General features: G+C 32.5%; 1 protein-coding gene across 12 annotated transcripts in view; it reads left to right on the top strand.

The window, feature by feature from the left end:
• LOC112133162 (cytosolic carboxypeptidase 3-like) overlaps positions 1–16194 on the top strand; it is a 191264-nt gene that overhangs the window by 73764 nt on the left and 101306 nt on the right. For 5 of the 12 annotated variants that reach the window (XR_010139647.1, XR_010139644.1, XR_008524395.2 and 2 more), the window contains one exon: positions 14266–14437. The exons of 2 other annotated variants lie outside the window; for them this stretch is intronic. The gene's annotated coding sequence lies outside the window, so the exon portion shown is untranslated. Of the gene's footprint in view, positions 1–6; positions 123–10184; positions 10782–14265; positions 14438–16194 lie in introns of those variants that run through there. 5 more of the 12 variants (XR_010139640.1, XR_008524397.2, XR_008524401.2 and 2 more) reach the window with 4 other exon arrangements.

Below are 16194 nucleotides of genomic sequence, written 5' to 3'. Positions count from 1 at the left end.
TTTTAGAACATGATAATCCTCTCAGAATCCTCATGTGTTAGTTTCCTGGAGCTGCTATAACAGAGTACCACAAATGGAGTGGCTTAAAGCAACATAAATGTGTTCTGTCCTGAAGGCTGGAAGTGAGAAATCAAGGTGTCAACAGGGAGAGTTCCTTCTGAGGGTTCTGAGGGGGACTCTGTTTCACGCCGCTCTCCAAGCTTGTGGTGATGGCTGACAATCATTGGCATTCCTAGGTTTGTAGATGCAACCCTCCAACCTCTGCCTCCATCTTCACATGGCATTGTCACCATGCCTTTACCCATTATCCCTCATAAAGATGCTAGCCACACTGATACAGGAGCCCACCCTACTCCATTGATCTTACCTTTTCTATTCTGAAATGCTGTAATTTCCAAATAAGGTCATCTTCTGAGCTACCGGGGTTAGTACTTTGACATGTACTTTGGAAAGATACAATTCACTGATAATACCCCATTAAGAAATCTCCCTAAATGACTCCTCTGATGAGTTGAACTAGCTGAGCTGTCTTCCCACTCCACTCTCAAACCACATAGAGGTTTACCAGCCACCTGCCTGCCATTCTGAAGACTGGACAATTACACTTTTGTTTGTATTGCTTTGTGGCATTTGTTACAAAGAGACTATTTTAAAACTATTGAGTCTACAAGTTATTCTAATAGACCTATGCCACACATTGTACCCTCATATGTTGATTTTATTTCCCATGTGGCCAAAGATGCTGCATATGAAAAAAGGGAGAGGCTCCTAAACTTATATGAGACCATCCATCACAAATCAGACTGACATCTTCTCATACAGGTGAGGGAAGCTATGGCACTTTAATCCCTGACTAATACTCTTACTTTAAAAATCACCTGTAGTCATCCATTAGCCAATATTTTAAGAGAAACAAGCTAGAGGAGACAGCTCTATCAATACGAAAGTGGCTACTTTTAAAAGTGACCTTGCTTATTGAATACTCAGCATTATAAAGGAGTAGCATTTTATGCACACACACAGCCTAGTAAATGCTGTGCAGAGAAGAAAGCTCTAGAGAATGATAACATGTCTGTTAGCAGAAATGAAACTTGTTAAAATGTGACCTAGACCAACCTGCCGTCAAATCAGTGGAGCAAAATCCTCTGTGAGCCAACAGAAAGCATCACGCCAACATCGAACAAGACATCACCTAGTTGCATGTTTTTGTGTATATTCTTTGTGATCCATGCTTAGAATTCTGTACATTTACAAATTCTCTGGTGAGAAACTTGCAATTTGATTAAAAACCTTAAATCTAGAATTTTCATAAAAAACATATTGGATCTCCCTTAGCAAAAGATTATATTAAAAGAGGAACATTATGAGAGTAAGTTAATGTAGAATCTCATCTAATTTCAAAATCAGATCATTTGACCAACTTAATATTTTGAATTTACTAATCTTGCTAATTAAAAGTACATTGTATTTGTGTCTGTTAACATATTTATATAAAGTCTTCATCAATCTGTTGTCTGTGCTCTGACAGTTTCATTCTGTCTGTATACTACTTGATTGACCTATTTGTAATCAGGCTGATGTGGAATAAATGCCTTTTCATATTTGCAATGAATCTAAGTATCACTATATTCCAGCTATGAGGTGTATGTAATATAGATAATAGAGTATATACTTCTTGCAAAGTTACATATATTTGCTATACCATCAAATCAGTTTAGCCATTTTGGAACCACGCTACCTAGAGAGGTATTATTATTATATTGATATGTGTGTGTTTGTGTGTGTGTGTGTGTGTGTGTGTGGATTACTTCGCTGGTAGGATTTACTCACTTCGAGAAGGGCAGCTGCACATTATTTTGTTGTTATTGTTGAAATTTCAGGGAAGAATGTTTCTCCTTCAAACTTCAAAAGTGTTTTAAAACTATTACTGTCAACCATTGGTTCTCACAAATTTTGTTCTCAAGATCTCTATATATTCATTAAAATTACTAAGGACTCCAGAGAACTTTTGTTTGTAGGTGTTGTATTTACTGATATTTATTGGGTTAGAAATTAAAACTCATTTAAAAATGTTTAAATTTTAAGTTGATTTTAAATTTAAATATATACATTTATTGACTATTTACAAATAACAATAAACACATTATATGCTAATGTAAATAATATATATATTATAAAGTAATAACCATATTTTTCAAAGCAAACAAAGTGAGAATAGTGACACTGTTCTATGTTTTTTTAAATATCTTTAACTTTTAGATTAATAGTATACAGCTGGATTATCATATCTGCACTTGCATACAATGTGGAATGAAATGTTGTTTTAGTTCAAATACATAAAAAAAGAAGGCTCACATAGATAAGTATTTTGAAATTGGATATTTTGACAACATTTTTAGGTAATTTTGGATATTCTTTATAATATGCTACCAAAACTATCCTGTAATGGTTTATTCAAATTACTTGCAATGTGGAAACTGAAATCATATTTGGAAGAAACAATTGTTAGAGGTAATAGTTTTAAGACACTTTTGAAGTTTGAAGGACAAACATTCTTACCAGCTACAATACACTTCTAATACTATGCGATGTTGGTTTATCTTGAAGATAAAATGGGTATTTTTGCCCAAGTATGAATTGGTAACATCATTCATTTGTCACTGGCTTATGTTGATTTTCCAAAGGAAGGCATTTTTTAATAATGTAACAATTATTAATATCACCAGTGACCTCAGGAAAAAATCTTTTTTTTTTTTGAGACAGAGTTTCACTCTTGTTGCCTAGGCTGGAGTGCAATGGCACAATCTCAGCTTACTGCAACCTCCGCCTCCCAGGTTCAAGTGATTCTCCTGACTCAGCCTCCCGAGTAGGTGGTATTACAGACTCATGCCACCACGCCCGGCTAATTTATTTTTTGTATTTTTAGTAGAGATGGGTTTTCACCATGTTGGCCAGGCTGGTCTCAAATTTCTTACCTCAGGTGATCCACTTGCCTCAGCAGGTTATAAGTGTGAGCCACCGTGCCAGGCCAAAAAATCTTTCAAGTAGTAAACTATCAAGTTCAAACTAGAAAAATACAAGTTTTTCTAAAATTTTAATTCTTGCTTTAAATCTATAATTTCATCATTGGTAATAAATACTATCGATTCTTTTCCTTAAAAAGAAAGTGACAGGCTCACTTTGCTCATCTATAAGATAATGTCTGCCAAATACCCAAGCCAAAATAATCAATTTTTTTGGTCAGTTCTGTTTTCCACAAAAATAGTACTCCTGAAGAGAGGGGCTAGTGTAGCTTTCAATTCAATTACATAGTAATTTTCATGGAATAAACCATGTACTTTGGTCAGCAGCAGAAATGCTTTATGTGTAATTCTCATTTTATCACACAGAATACCTTAAGGGTTGAGGTCTTATAAAATAACAACTTTTACTGTTTAATAATGAAAATTGTTAAGTGTAACTGGTATCAGTGGGTATGTGTGTGCATGTATCTGCAAGGATGTGTTTCCGCAAGAACATGGCGATAAAGAATATAGTGACTATGAGAATACTTAATGCCAGCACTTTAATTTATGCTAAGGCACCAGAAATCTTATCTGCTAATTGCATTTGCATCATCAGGGCAAATGTTAATACACTGATAAAGACAAACCGTATCTTAGGGCTATAATAAAAATAGTTTTGATGTCACATTGCATACCCTCTGAAAGTGCCTCAGGAGCACTTGGAAGTTAATGGACTATACTTTCAGAATAAATGCATAGAAAGGTAACCCTTAGAGGAAGTACCAGTGGAACCCATATCTCCTGATTGTATTTATATATTTAAAATAGTAAACTATGCTTCCCATTCAATCAAAATTGCTCTTTCTAAATTGTATTTCTGGTTTAAACATCTTACATTTTTCTTGCTGCTTCAGATGCCTTTAACTGCATTATTTTTCTTCTGTTTAACATTTTTCAAATTGTAATACAAAAAGGCACCAGTTAAACATTTTTTTCCTGGAAATTCTATGATATAGGACACTTAGAAAGCTTTTACTTCACAAGACTCAGTTGTGTATACTCTTCTTTGCCCCTTATACTAATCACTGTATGCTGATAACAATGTGAAGCTTCGGCTTTTCTCTTTTGGCCATGCTAAGTACAGAAGTTCTCACTGTGATTTTAACCCATAGGAGATCAGGCAGAAATTTTTCTTGACATTGTGAACATCTATCAAAAAATGTATGGTCATATTATAACCTGAACTGTCAGGTTATTATATTAATTCCTTCAAAAGATTTTAGTTTAGCTAAAGTTTCAAGTAGTGATAAATCTTGGTTCTTAATGGATATTATTCTAGTAGCATATCCAGACATACAAAAAAAAATCACTCTCTTCAAGTGTTAAATATATTTGAAGATAACTTCAGAAAACCATTATGAGATGATGATGATCTTAGATTATAGTCACAAAAAGTCTATTTCTAAAACATCAGGATATAGGTACATGTATTTGCTTTTATATGTATATGTATTATGCGCATAAATATACACATAAACACACAGGTATACACACAAGAGTGAGTGTGTGTGTATGCATAGATATAAAATCATTATATGTATATATAAAAACATTCTCTTTTGCTAGCCTATCTTTTCCATCACTGGAGAGTCTGCTTTAATTTTACATAAACTCTTGTCTGGAATCAAGTAATTTAAGTAATTAACTATTTAATTAGTCTTAGTTATAGGAAACATCACTCAAATTTAAATTCATATTTATTGGTTACTAAAATTTTAATTTTAATAGCTCTATTAGACAAAAATTGATTGTAATCTCCTTCAAATTTTAATAGTCATTCATTCAGATATTTGTATCAAGAAACAGTTATTGAGACTTGAGATAAAGCAGTAATGAAGAGAGATGTGGCTCCTTTCCTTCATAGATCTTCCATTTTATTAGAGGAGGAGGCAGGATATTATAATTAAGTAAACAAATTAATAATCAAGATAATTCCCAAGATTGTTAAGTGTCCTAAAGAAAATCAAACTAAAGGTTGGAATAGAGAGTTGATTGGTTCTGGGAGGTTCCAATTTAAGTAGTCAAAGGAGGCAACTCTTCTATGTTACACTCAAACTGAATTATGAGAAGCTAGGTGTGTAGAAATCAAAGAGAAAAGAATCGAGGACCGAGGTCTGAGATGTTAGAACAGAGAAGTGGTCATTCCATATGGCAACATGAAGATTATTTTTGCTGTTCATATAAGATGGATAAATGAAGTGGAGGAGCCCAAATTCCTCTTACTCAGGGTAAGTGAAGGACTGAGTCACAAAGCCTGAAAGAATGTAGAGATTTTCTTCAAGTTCACATGTGAATCAGAGTAGAGAAATATGGAGCGAGCTGACAAATAATGCAGCATCAATGGAGAAGTTAAAAATGATTATACTAGAAGGTGGTTTATCTTTAGGAATTGTGGTAAGCTAAATAATGGTCCCTTAAATGTGCCCATGGCCTAATTCCCTGTGAATATATTACTTAGATGGCAAAAGGAACTTTGCAGATGTAATTAGTTAAGGATCTTTGGATGGGGAGTTTATCTTGGATTATACCTGTGAGTCCAGTATAATTCCAAGGATCCTTGGAATTATCAGAGGAAAGCAGGTGAATCAGAGTCAAAGAAGAAAATGTGCTGATGAAGACAGACTGGAGAGATATGGCCATTAACCAAGAGTTGTGGGCAGCCCCTATGAGCAGGAAAAAGTAGGGAAGCAGATTCTTCCCTAAAGCCTCCAGGTTTTATTTGGATATTATTTGATTTGATTTGATTTATTTTATTATTATTTTAAAGTCTCAGTTAAAATGCATTTATTTTTCTCAAGACATATACACAAACTCATGTACTGAGAATGAGGGGTAAAGGGGATGAAAAGATAATTGAAGAGAAAAGAATACATATAAGCTAATCCTTTTTCATAGGAAAGGTAGCATACTAGGAGGAAGTAGTAGATTTCTCTTTCCCAAGGAGAAAAGACTAAAGACTAGTCACATTTAGTATAGCATTAAGGTATCAATAAATCTGCAGTTTCCAATATAATCTATGTCAGTTTATTGAATTCAACAAACAATTGTTTAACATATAATATAAGCTGGGTACTATGGTAAATCTTCAAGATTAATCCCATAATCACTGCTTGCAGAGTTTCATTGTTGTTGGTCAAGATGTCAAGTTCAAGATGTCAAATCCAAAGGTAACTTCAAATAGAATATATGAATCTTGTGTCTTGCTAACATTCAAGAGGAGAAAGAACCCAACCATAGTTTGCTAAACTACAGGACAACTACAGTTTTCCAGAAGAGATTAACGTGTCATTTGGGGCTTGAAGGACAAGGATAACAGGAGGATAAGAAGGCCTAGGATAAGAAGTTTCTATGTAAATGTCATTTTTTAAATGCTGTTTTAATGTTTATATGATGGGATGTAAGAACTATCAATCCTATAAATTGTACTTATTATTTAGTTATTACAAAATGTTATAATATAGTGTTTTTTCCAGGCCTTAGAGAGATAATTTGCTTCTTGATTTCTCTAATGTACTTATTGAAGCCAAAGTTCTCCTAAACTTCTTTCCAAGAAAAAAATTGCAGCTCTTTCTTTCATGTACTCATTTCCAACTAACTTACTGAATGTTCACTTTGTTCCACCAGGATAAAGAGAAAAATATAAGAAAATTTAAGAGGCCAGTTTTAATTCATTTTATTTATAGTTTATCCCTTTGATTTGTAACATTTTCTAATCGATGAAAAGGAACCCTACTTCATAATGAAATTGCCTGGGGTCAAAAATTCAAAACCAAAATATTCACAATAAAGCACACAGAGATGCAGCAATTAAAATGGCATAGCAATAAAATATCACATTGTGATACCTTCTTTTAAAGTAAAAACACCGCACATTATACTGCATCATTAATTTTACATGAAAAGATTCATAAATTCTTTCTCTTTGCTCTCTGCCTGCATTCAAACTTCTGCACATTAGAAAATGGTAATTTGTGCTTGACTGGATATAATTCATTCAGTAGCAATTTCTTTTGGTGCTATTGTTTTATGTGTTTTTTCTTACTTTATTGTTATTTTTAATTAGAAAATGAATACATATTTCTTAGAATCCAAGGAATACAGACATTTACAAAGGAAGGGTGGATAGTCTTACCTTTCCCTCTCTTTTCCTCTCTCAACCTTGAGATGCGCTAAGCAGTGTTTGCAATTTGGTATTTCTGCTTTCAAACTTTACTTTTTTAAAAAACCTTGTGCAAATATACATCCAATGTTTTATTTTCTTTTCTCTCATTTTTATATTTTACAAAACAAAATCATCCACTGTGGCAGAACATGTTATAGACATGTGTTGAGGTCAGTAAATAAATAACAAACTAATTTATTTAGGTACTGCATTTTTTTACTACAGATGTAGCTTCATTTATTTAATAATTCCGTATTATTTGGCATTTAAATTGTTTTCAGTTATATAACTTGCTTCAATAAATATCCTTGTGCAAATACATACCTGTGTACAAATCTGGCAGTTTCTTGGGATTTGTTGATTTGTGTGTGTGTGTGTGTGTGTTTTAGCAAAGTTTACTTTTAATAGATAATAGCATCTTGTTTTTCTGGAAGGTTGTTCTAATATACACTTCCATCAGCAATGTATAAGTGAACCTTTCCCTCATACATTTAAAAGCAACAACTATGTCAATCTTTAAAATACTTGCTGATATAATACATTAAATAAGGTGTCTTTTTTACTGTTTTTATTTTAATTTCCCTCACCACCAGTAATGCTGAAGAGTTGTCTAATATAATTTTTTGGCCATCTTCTTTTTCTTTTTTGTAAAGTATCAATTTATAAACTGTTTTCATTTTTATTGGGATTTTTATATTTTTCATAAGTTTTCAAACTTTCTTCGTGTTTGTAAGTTTAACCCTTGGCTTATTATGTATATTTTCTACTTTATGTAGCACACAAATATTTTCATTTTATGCAATTATACATGACTATTTTATCTTAAGGTTTCCTAAGATTAAGTTTGACAACTAGAGAACATGTCAATATTTTTCTTTTTTTAGTTTGTTAATTATTCCAGCACTTATTATGAAAAATTTAGTACCTTGAAGTTTAAAAAAAATACAATGATTATTCTTATGGAGAATATCTAGATTCAATAACTGTTAACATTTTCATACATTTTCTTTGTTTACCTATCTAAGATTTTATTTGTGGAACCATTTGAAAGTTACAGAAATCTTAACATTTTACCCCAAAATACTTTACATGCACCTCCAACAAATAAGGACATTTTTCAGTAGTTCATTCAATTAGTTGCTCCATCTGACACAGAAAATTAGCTATAATTCCCCAATACCATCTACTATCAATCCATATTCAATTATACTTTTATTCTTAAAAGTTATAATTTTTTTTTCTAAACCAGAATCCAACTGTCAGTAATGCTAAACTTGCTCACTTTTTAAAGAAAATGACCACCAGATCTTTTTAAGAAAAAGACTCACTTACTTTTCCCACATTTTTTCCCCTTTACAATTCTCAGGTAATCTATGCAGTAGTTCTTTGGGACTTTACAAATATCTGTTCTGCAGCCCTTCAGTCATTGGTTTTAGCATTCATTTCTATCTGACTCACACATACACACACATACACACAGATGCATACAAACACCCACATATTAAGGAATCATGAATTTTTAATCTTCTCCAATTACAGAAATGATATTAATAACAAAATACTAATTCAAGTGTGTCAGACTTAGCCTATGGGAGCCCCTTTACGCTTGACTTCTTTGTTCTTTAGCATGTTCTCATGATATTTTGACTACTTACTTTGCTTTCTGTTATAAGATGTCCCAACATTACTTAATGCTTTCTTTTTCTGGTCCAGGAAGTGGCCATTTCTCCAAAGAGCCTGGTTCCAGTGATTCTTAGCAGTTAATATATTCTTCCTTCTGATTCACTGTCACTATCTTATTTTTGTGGCCGCTTTTCTTCCCCCTCACCTCCTTACTACTTACTGCTTACCTAAGGGAAATCTCCTATTTCCAAGTGTTTCTCTTTATTCCAGAAGTGGAGCTTTTGCAACACGACTGCCTCTAGCCCATGTACTTTTCAAGCCCTGTTATTTCCAATCTTCAGGAGCAGGAGCCTGACCCGTTGTTTGTGTAGCCACCAGAGTTAACATGGTCTCAGAAGGCCCACTTACACATAAAAGCACTTGTTTAGAAATCACTTTCACCAAATTATGTGTAGTTATGGATTATGGGTGATTTTGCCTTACCTTCTTGTCAATCTGCATTTTCTGGTTTTGTTCATTTATTTGTTTGTTTACTTGTTTGGATAATGTTAGAGATAGTCCACTTTATGTGGATACTTTATGTTACAGGAAGTAACTGTGTTTATATATCTATATCAATATCATGTATATCTATATTGAGATATATTGCTGGTTGCCAATATCCATCTGTTTCTATATTGTATCTCTTCACACCAGTCTAATGGCAAGCTCTGCCAATCGTTAAAGGGATTATTACCTATTTTAATATGTGCTACTCAAGTCCCTCTTCCATCACCTTCTTTTTTCCCAACTTACTTGAAAATTAATATGAACTATTTTTGCCATATGAATTATTAAATTAGCTTATCCAGTTTTAAAAAGTAATTCCTATTGGAAATAAATGTCATGCATAAATATATTTGTGAAAGCTGAAGTTTTCTGATAAGTTTTATACTCTAAAGGAATGTACATCTCTTCCAGAATGTTTTATGTCCTTCAGTTATTCACTATAATTTATGCAAGTAACCTACTTTGAATTTACCTTTACATGCTTATTGGTATTGGGGCTCAGAAAATAGTACCCCAGAATGAAGGCCTCAGAAGCAGTCTCAGAAGCAGTTTTCTCCGATCTGCTCCTGCCTTCCTATCTCTTAGCCCATTCTCCCCCAAGACTAGTTATAGATCCCTCTTCCCCAAGGCAGGTCATAGAAACCAGAACCATTTTTCCCCAATGGTAACCATAAAACCTAAAATGATTATTCTAACTTTCCCTCCATCTTTCTGTGTAAAAACTGACTGTAAATAAATTATCTGACTACCTCGTTTGACTCTAAGTCATACGACTGCTTTTTCAGAGAGTGCCTGCCTCACCTCCAGAAGAAAGAAATGCATGCTCAAAAAGGACAAGAAGAATCTAGACCACAGCCTTGCTGAGTTTTGCCTCTTAGTTTATTAGTATTAGATTATAAACTTTTTGTTCAATCATGTTTCTACAAGGCTGTCCACACTTTGTGGAATTTAAGGATAAAAATGGACTATTTCCTCTTTTTCTTTGGGTCTTCACTTTGAAGGCTCCCACATATACATGTTAAAAACATTTGTTTGCCTTTTCTCCAATTAATCTGCCTTTTGTTAGCTGATTTTTAAACAAACCTTCAAAGGGCCCCCCACAGTTGTTTGGATATAACAAATGGACTATCTTCCTCATTTCTATTTATAAACAGGTAAAATATAATAACAGAAAACTTCATTTTTGTTTGTCTACTATAAAATTAACAAATTACCTTTTATTAAGATTTGTGTAAATATCTTGGGTTTTCTTATTATGCAATTACAATTTATTCTATACAAACCTTTAATTTATTTTAGAACTCTATTTTCCTGGCTTTAAGTAATAGTAGTAAGAGAATATTTAGATTCTTTTTCTAAAAACTGCAACAGTTTCAATATTTAATATACGTGACTTTCATTCTTATGTTAACTGCACACATTCAATTGATACCTCTATTCCCATTTCACTAAACTTTGTATTATTGATTTACTAAAATGTGTAAAATTTATCTCTACACTACGTTGTTATAATTACATTGATTTTTTTCTACCTTATAAATATAATAACGTATTTGATTTATTTCCTAATGATAAAGCATTATTTTGTTTCTTGAATGAAATACTTCGTGTTTGGGTATTATTATTATTGAATATACTGATTTTATTTTTTTGTACTAATATTATATTTAGATTTTTTCAGCTATAATTATAAATCAAATTATTAGGCTTTTGTTTTATGGTATTTTATTAAGGTTATGCTGGTTTTTACTTCAGTTTAGTAGCTTTCTATAATTTTCTGTGGTCTTTACAATAGAAATGGCAGAGAAATTATTTCACTGAACATTCAGTGGTAAATAGGACCACTTAGGATGCTAAATAGGACATTTTAAAACGTGTATTTTTATAAATTTTTTGTATTATTGATCTTCTGAGGTTTTCTACCTCTTCTTGGGTTTCTCTAAAATTTTATATTAATTGTCTTAATATTATATATATAACGTGATATTCTGTATTGTTTCCTTATTATTTTACCAATTTTCTTGTGTTTGTTGTTTCTGTTTTTAAACAAGCTGACAAATGATTCATATTGTTTATTTACTTTTGCAGTAATGTTTTAAACTTTCAGTGCAAAAGTCTTGCAACTCCTTGGTTAAATTTATTCCTTTTTTTTTTGATGTTGTTGAAAATTAAATAAATTTTTAAAATTTCCTTTTCAGGTTTTTCTTTGCTAGTATATAGAAAAAAACCCTGATTTTTTATGTAGAACTGGTACCCTGAAACTTTTCTGAATTCGTTTGTTAGCTTTAAGATGTTTTAAATTATTTTTTAGGATATAAAGTCATGTCATCTGGGAATAAAAATAATTGTATCATTTCCCTTCAATTTGGATGCCTTTTATTTCCTTTTCTTGCCTAACTGTTCTGGCCAGAACTTCCAATACAATGTTGAATAGAAGTTGCAAAAACAGGTACTCTTGTCTTTTTGTCTTTTTATGGGGAAATATTTCAATTCTTCACTATTGTGTATCATGATAGCTATGGGTTTCATATCAATGATCTTTATTATGTTGGAGAAGTTCGCTTTTATTTCTAGTTCACCGAGTTCATAAGAGAGTATTGAATTTTGCCAAATTATTTTTCTAGATCAATTGAGATTCTCATTTTTAATGTAATTGTCTTGGTGTATCACATTGATTGATTCTAATGTCGAACCACCCTCACTTTCTTGAAATAAACTCCACTTGGTTATAATGTATAGTGCATTTGCTATCCTACTGGATATGGCTGTTAGTATTCTGTAGAGAATTTTTGAATCTATAATTCTGAGGGATATTGGTCTTTAGTTTGTTCTTCTTGTAGTGGGTTTGTTTGGCTTAGTATCAGGGTAATGCTGGCCTCATAGAACAAGTTTGGAAATGTTCTCTCTCTTCTAATTGTTGAAAGAGCTTAAGAAAGATTGATGTTGATTTATTTTTACATGTTTGGAAGAATTTACCAATGAACCCATGTGGTCCTGCACCTTTCTTTCTTGGGTGGTTTTTAAATCTGTATTCAGTATCTTTTCTTTTTTCATGGGTCTGTTCATATTTATTTTTCTTCCTGAGCCAGTTTTTGTATTTATTCTATACCTGTACTGTTCCATATACATTTTAGAATAGGCTTATCTGTGTCTTCACAAAACTGGACTGATATTTTGTTGGAATTGCATTCAAACTATAGATCAATTTGGGAAGAATTACTATCTTTTCTATGTTGAATCATATATGTTATAATTTGTCTACTTTTTTTGTTCCCATTTCCCATTTAGAAACTTCAATTAAACATATATGAAAATACATTACATTATTTTTCACCTTGCTGAATTTTTTTTTCAGTCTTTTTTCTCTCTGTGTGTTTTTGGATACTGTCCATTATATTTTTCAGTTCAATAATCTTTACTTTTACAGTGTGTGATCTCCTGTTTATCCCATCCAAGTGTTGTCATTTTGTAAATCTCGACCACGATTTCCTTCTCTAGAAGTTCAATTTCTTTTGTAATATCTTCCAAATCTCCAATTAATATATTTAATCTTCTTTTTCCTTAAATGCAGAGATTATAGTTATATACCTTTTAGCAAAGCCTATCATATGTCTAATTTCTGGGTGTATATGTATACACTCTAACTTCTCCTAATTATGGTAAAAATTTTTCTGGATTTGTATGCTTGGTAATTATTGTTGGATTATGGACTCTCTGAATTTTACTATGTTGGAAGAAAGATATTTTTGTAGTATTATAAATTTCTTGGCCTTTGCTCTGCAGTGCAGTTAATTTACTTAAAAATGTTTGATCGTTTGAGACTTGCTTTTAAACTTTGTTAGATATGACCAGAGTAGCCGATCTGTTCTGATCTGACACTATTCCCTATAAATTCTAGCTACTTTGCCTTCCCTAAATATCTATCTCCAAATCCTTAGATCAAAGAGACTGTCAGGAACTTCTCTTTAATTGGTAAATTGAGGCAATTTTAGGGATTATTTAATTTCACCTTCTTGCCTAAGTGATCACTCTTCTACGTGATCCAATGTCTTAAAACCATTTGTATATTTTATCTTAAGTATTAATAGTTTCAGGCAGGAAGTAATTTGGGTACCCATTACAACAATTTTCTCTGGAAGTAGAGATCAGCTGAAAAAGTCATATTGCAGTTGCAGATGAATATTCGTGGGAAGAACATCCAGATGGAAAAACCAATTAGTAAGAAGTTTGCAGGTGGATATGGGGTTTTCATGTTTGAGGAAGAAAAAAAGAGGTGTGAGTAAGACTGTCAGGCAATGGGTGAGAAGAGAATGAGATGAAATGAGACAGACAATGTGCCAAGAATATGCTGTGGAATGTGGGCCAGGGTACAAGTAAAAGTAGGTTGTAGCTTTCGTATATGTAAATTGCACCATTTATTTAACTATTTCAGAGAGATTGGATTACTATTTTATGAATTTTCTGGTTTGTTACTTTCAAGAATATGCTGTATTTATCTTCTATCTGTAGTCTGCTTGTATAATGTTTCATCTGTAACTATAAGTGTACCATAAATTATTTTTCTTTCTGGTGGAAATTATAGAAATACAATTTATCAGAATTCTTATTGTCACAGAGCACAAATTTCTAGCAATATTGTGAAAGAAGTTTCTTGAAATACTTCTCATGTGTGTAAAAACCTTAATAGATAATTTCTCAAAATTTGACAATTTTACGTATTTGCATGAAAATATCAATTGTCATTGACTTGTGTCCCCCAAATTTATAAGTTGAATCCTTAACAGTCAGTGTAACTGTATTTGGAGATAAGAGCTTTAAGGAGGTAATTTAGATAAAGGGAATAATAAAGCTGGTCCCATAATCCAGTAGGGCTGGCGTCCTCATCAGAAGAGGAAGAGACATCACAAGCAGATCTGCACGGAGGAAAAGCCACGCTGGGATACAATGAGAGTGCATCTGTCAGCAAGCCAAGGAGAGAAGCCTCAGGAGAAACCACAGCTATCAACACCTTGATTTTAGACTTCCAACCTCCAGAAATGTGAGAAATACATTTATGTTGTTTTAGCCACCCACTCTGTGATATCGTGTTATGGCAGCCCTAGATGACTAATATACAAATAACTAGTTGTGAAAGTGAAAACTTTTGAAAAATCTTTATAAAACATCAAATATTATTAACCTTGATTGTAAAAAGACTGAATTTTCTTTCTACTATCTTTATAGAAAATGATAATACAAAATATTTGTAATATGAATATGAAGTCAAAAAATGTTAAGAAAAAAGTATTATAGAGATGTATTAGGTAGCTGATTAAAAATGTTATTTTTCTAGAGTTTGCAATCCTCGTTATTTTTGCACAGATTTTTAAAATGTGCAATTTTTGCTTTTTGTCCTTATTCTAAATGTTCACTCTCATATTTGAGTATGCATTTGTAATTTTGAATTAATTTCTTAAAGTAGGCTCCTCAAATTGAGTAAACCTCAGGTTTTACATAATCTGAATCTATCCCTGGTTAAAAATTCTGGCTTTAAAACCAGAGTGACCTGAATCTGCACACAACTTCAGTATTATCACTGTCTGTGACTTGGGAAATATTTCAAAGGACTTAGGTCTTCTATAACAATACCTACTGCATGAGAGTGTTGTGTTAATTAAATGGCATAGCCGCTTATAAAATGACTAGCAGAGTTCTCTTCTTATACTTCTTTGGTGGGCTTCAAAATATTGTACCCCAACAAAAGTGGCACATGACAACAAAAGTGTATTGTTACACTTTTTGGGGGGTACAATATTTTGTTTAAGGTCTTGTGTCACTTAATGGGATACATTCTGAGGAATGTGTTGTTAGGTAATTTTGTCATTATGTGAACATCACAGATTGTACTTATACAAACCTAGATGGTTGAACTTACTACACATCTGGGCTATATGGTAAGGCCTATTGCTCCTAGGCTACAAACCTGTAGAGTATATGACAGTAATGAATATTGTCACCAATTATTACACATTGGTATTTATGTATCTAAACATAGCTAAATATTTTTAAAAGGTACATTAAAAGCAGTATAAAAGATAAAAAATGGCCAGGTGCAGTGGGTCGCACCTATCATCCCAACACTTTGGATAGACAAGGTAGGAGGATCACCTGAGCACAGGAGTTTAAGACCAGGCTTAGGAATATAGTGAGACACCGTCTCTAATAAAGCAAACAAAAATTAGCCAGGTATGGTGGCATGCAACTGTGGTTCCAGCTACTGGAGGGGCTGAGATGGGAGGATCACTTAAGTCCAGGAGTCTGAAGCTGCAGTAAGCCATGATCGTGCCATTGCACTCCAGCTTGGGTGACAGATTGGGACACGGTCTTGGGAAATTTTTTTTTAAATTAAAATTTAAAATGATACATATTTCTGAACCCCTTGAGTCCTATAAAGAAAAATTGAATATCAAATTTAATAGGGCAGCTACATTATAATCTTATGGGACCACTATTATATATGCAATCTGCTATTAATCAAAATGTCATTATGCAGTGAGTGACTATATATACATTTATGTAAATAATACATTATAAAAGAAATGAACAATAAACACTTATTGACATATTTTAATGACCTTTTGATGTTCCTAATAAAGTTAGGCTGCTATGGTTTTAACGTACATTTTTCCCCAAATTTATATGTTGGAATTTAAACTTCGAAATAATGGTAAGAAGTAGTGGGGCCCTTAGAAGGTGTTTAGCTCGTGGGTGCTCCACACTCATAATGGAATTAGAGCCCTTGTAGAAAGACTTGAG

The sequence above is a fragment of the Pongo abelii genome, chromosome 3 (assembly GCF_028885655.2).
Source record: "Pongo abelii isolate AG06213 chromosome 3, NHGRI_mPonAbe1-v2.0_pri, whole genome shotgun sequence".
NCBI classification, from domain to species: domain Eukaryota; kingdom Metazoa; phylum Chordata; class Mammalia; order Primates; family Hominidae; genus Pongo; species Pongo abelii.
This window is presented reverse-complemented; position numbering and strand designations above follow the sequence as displayed.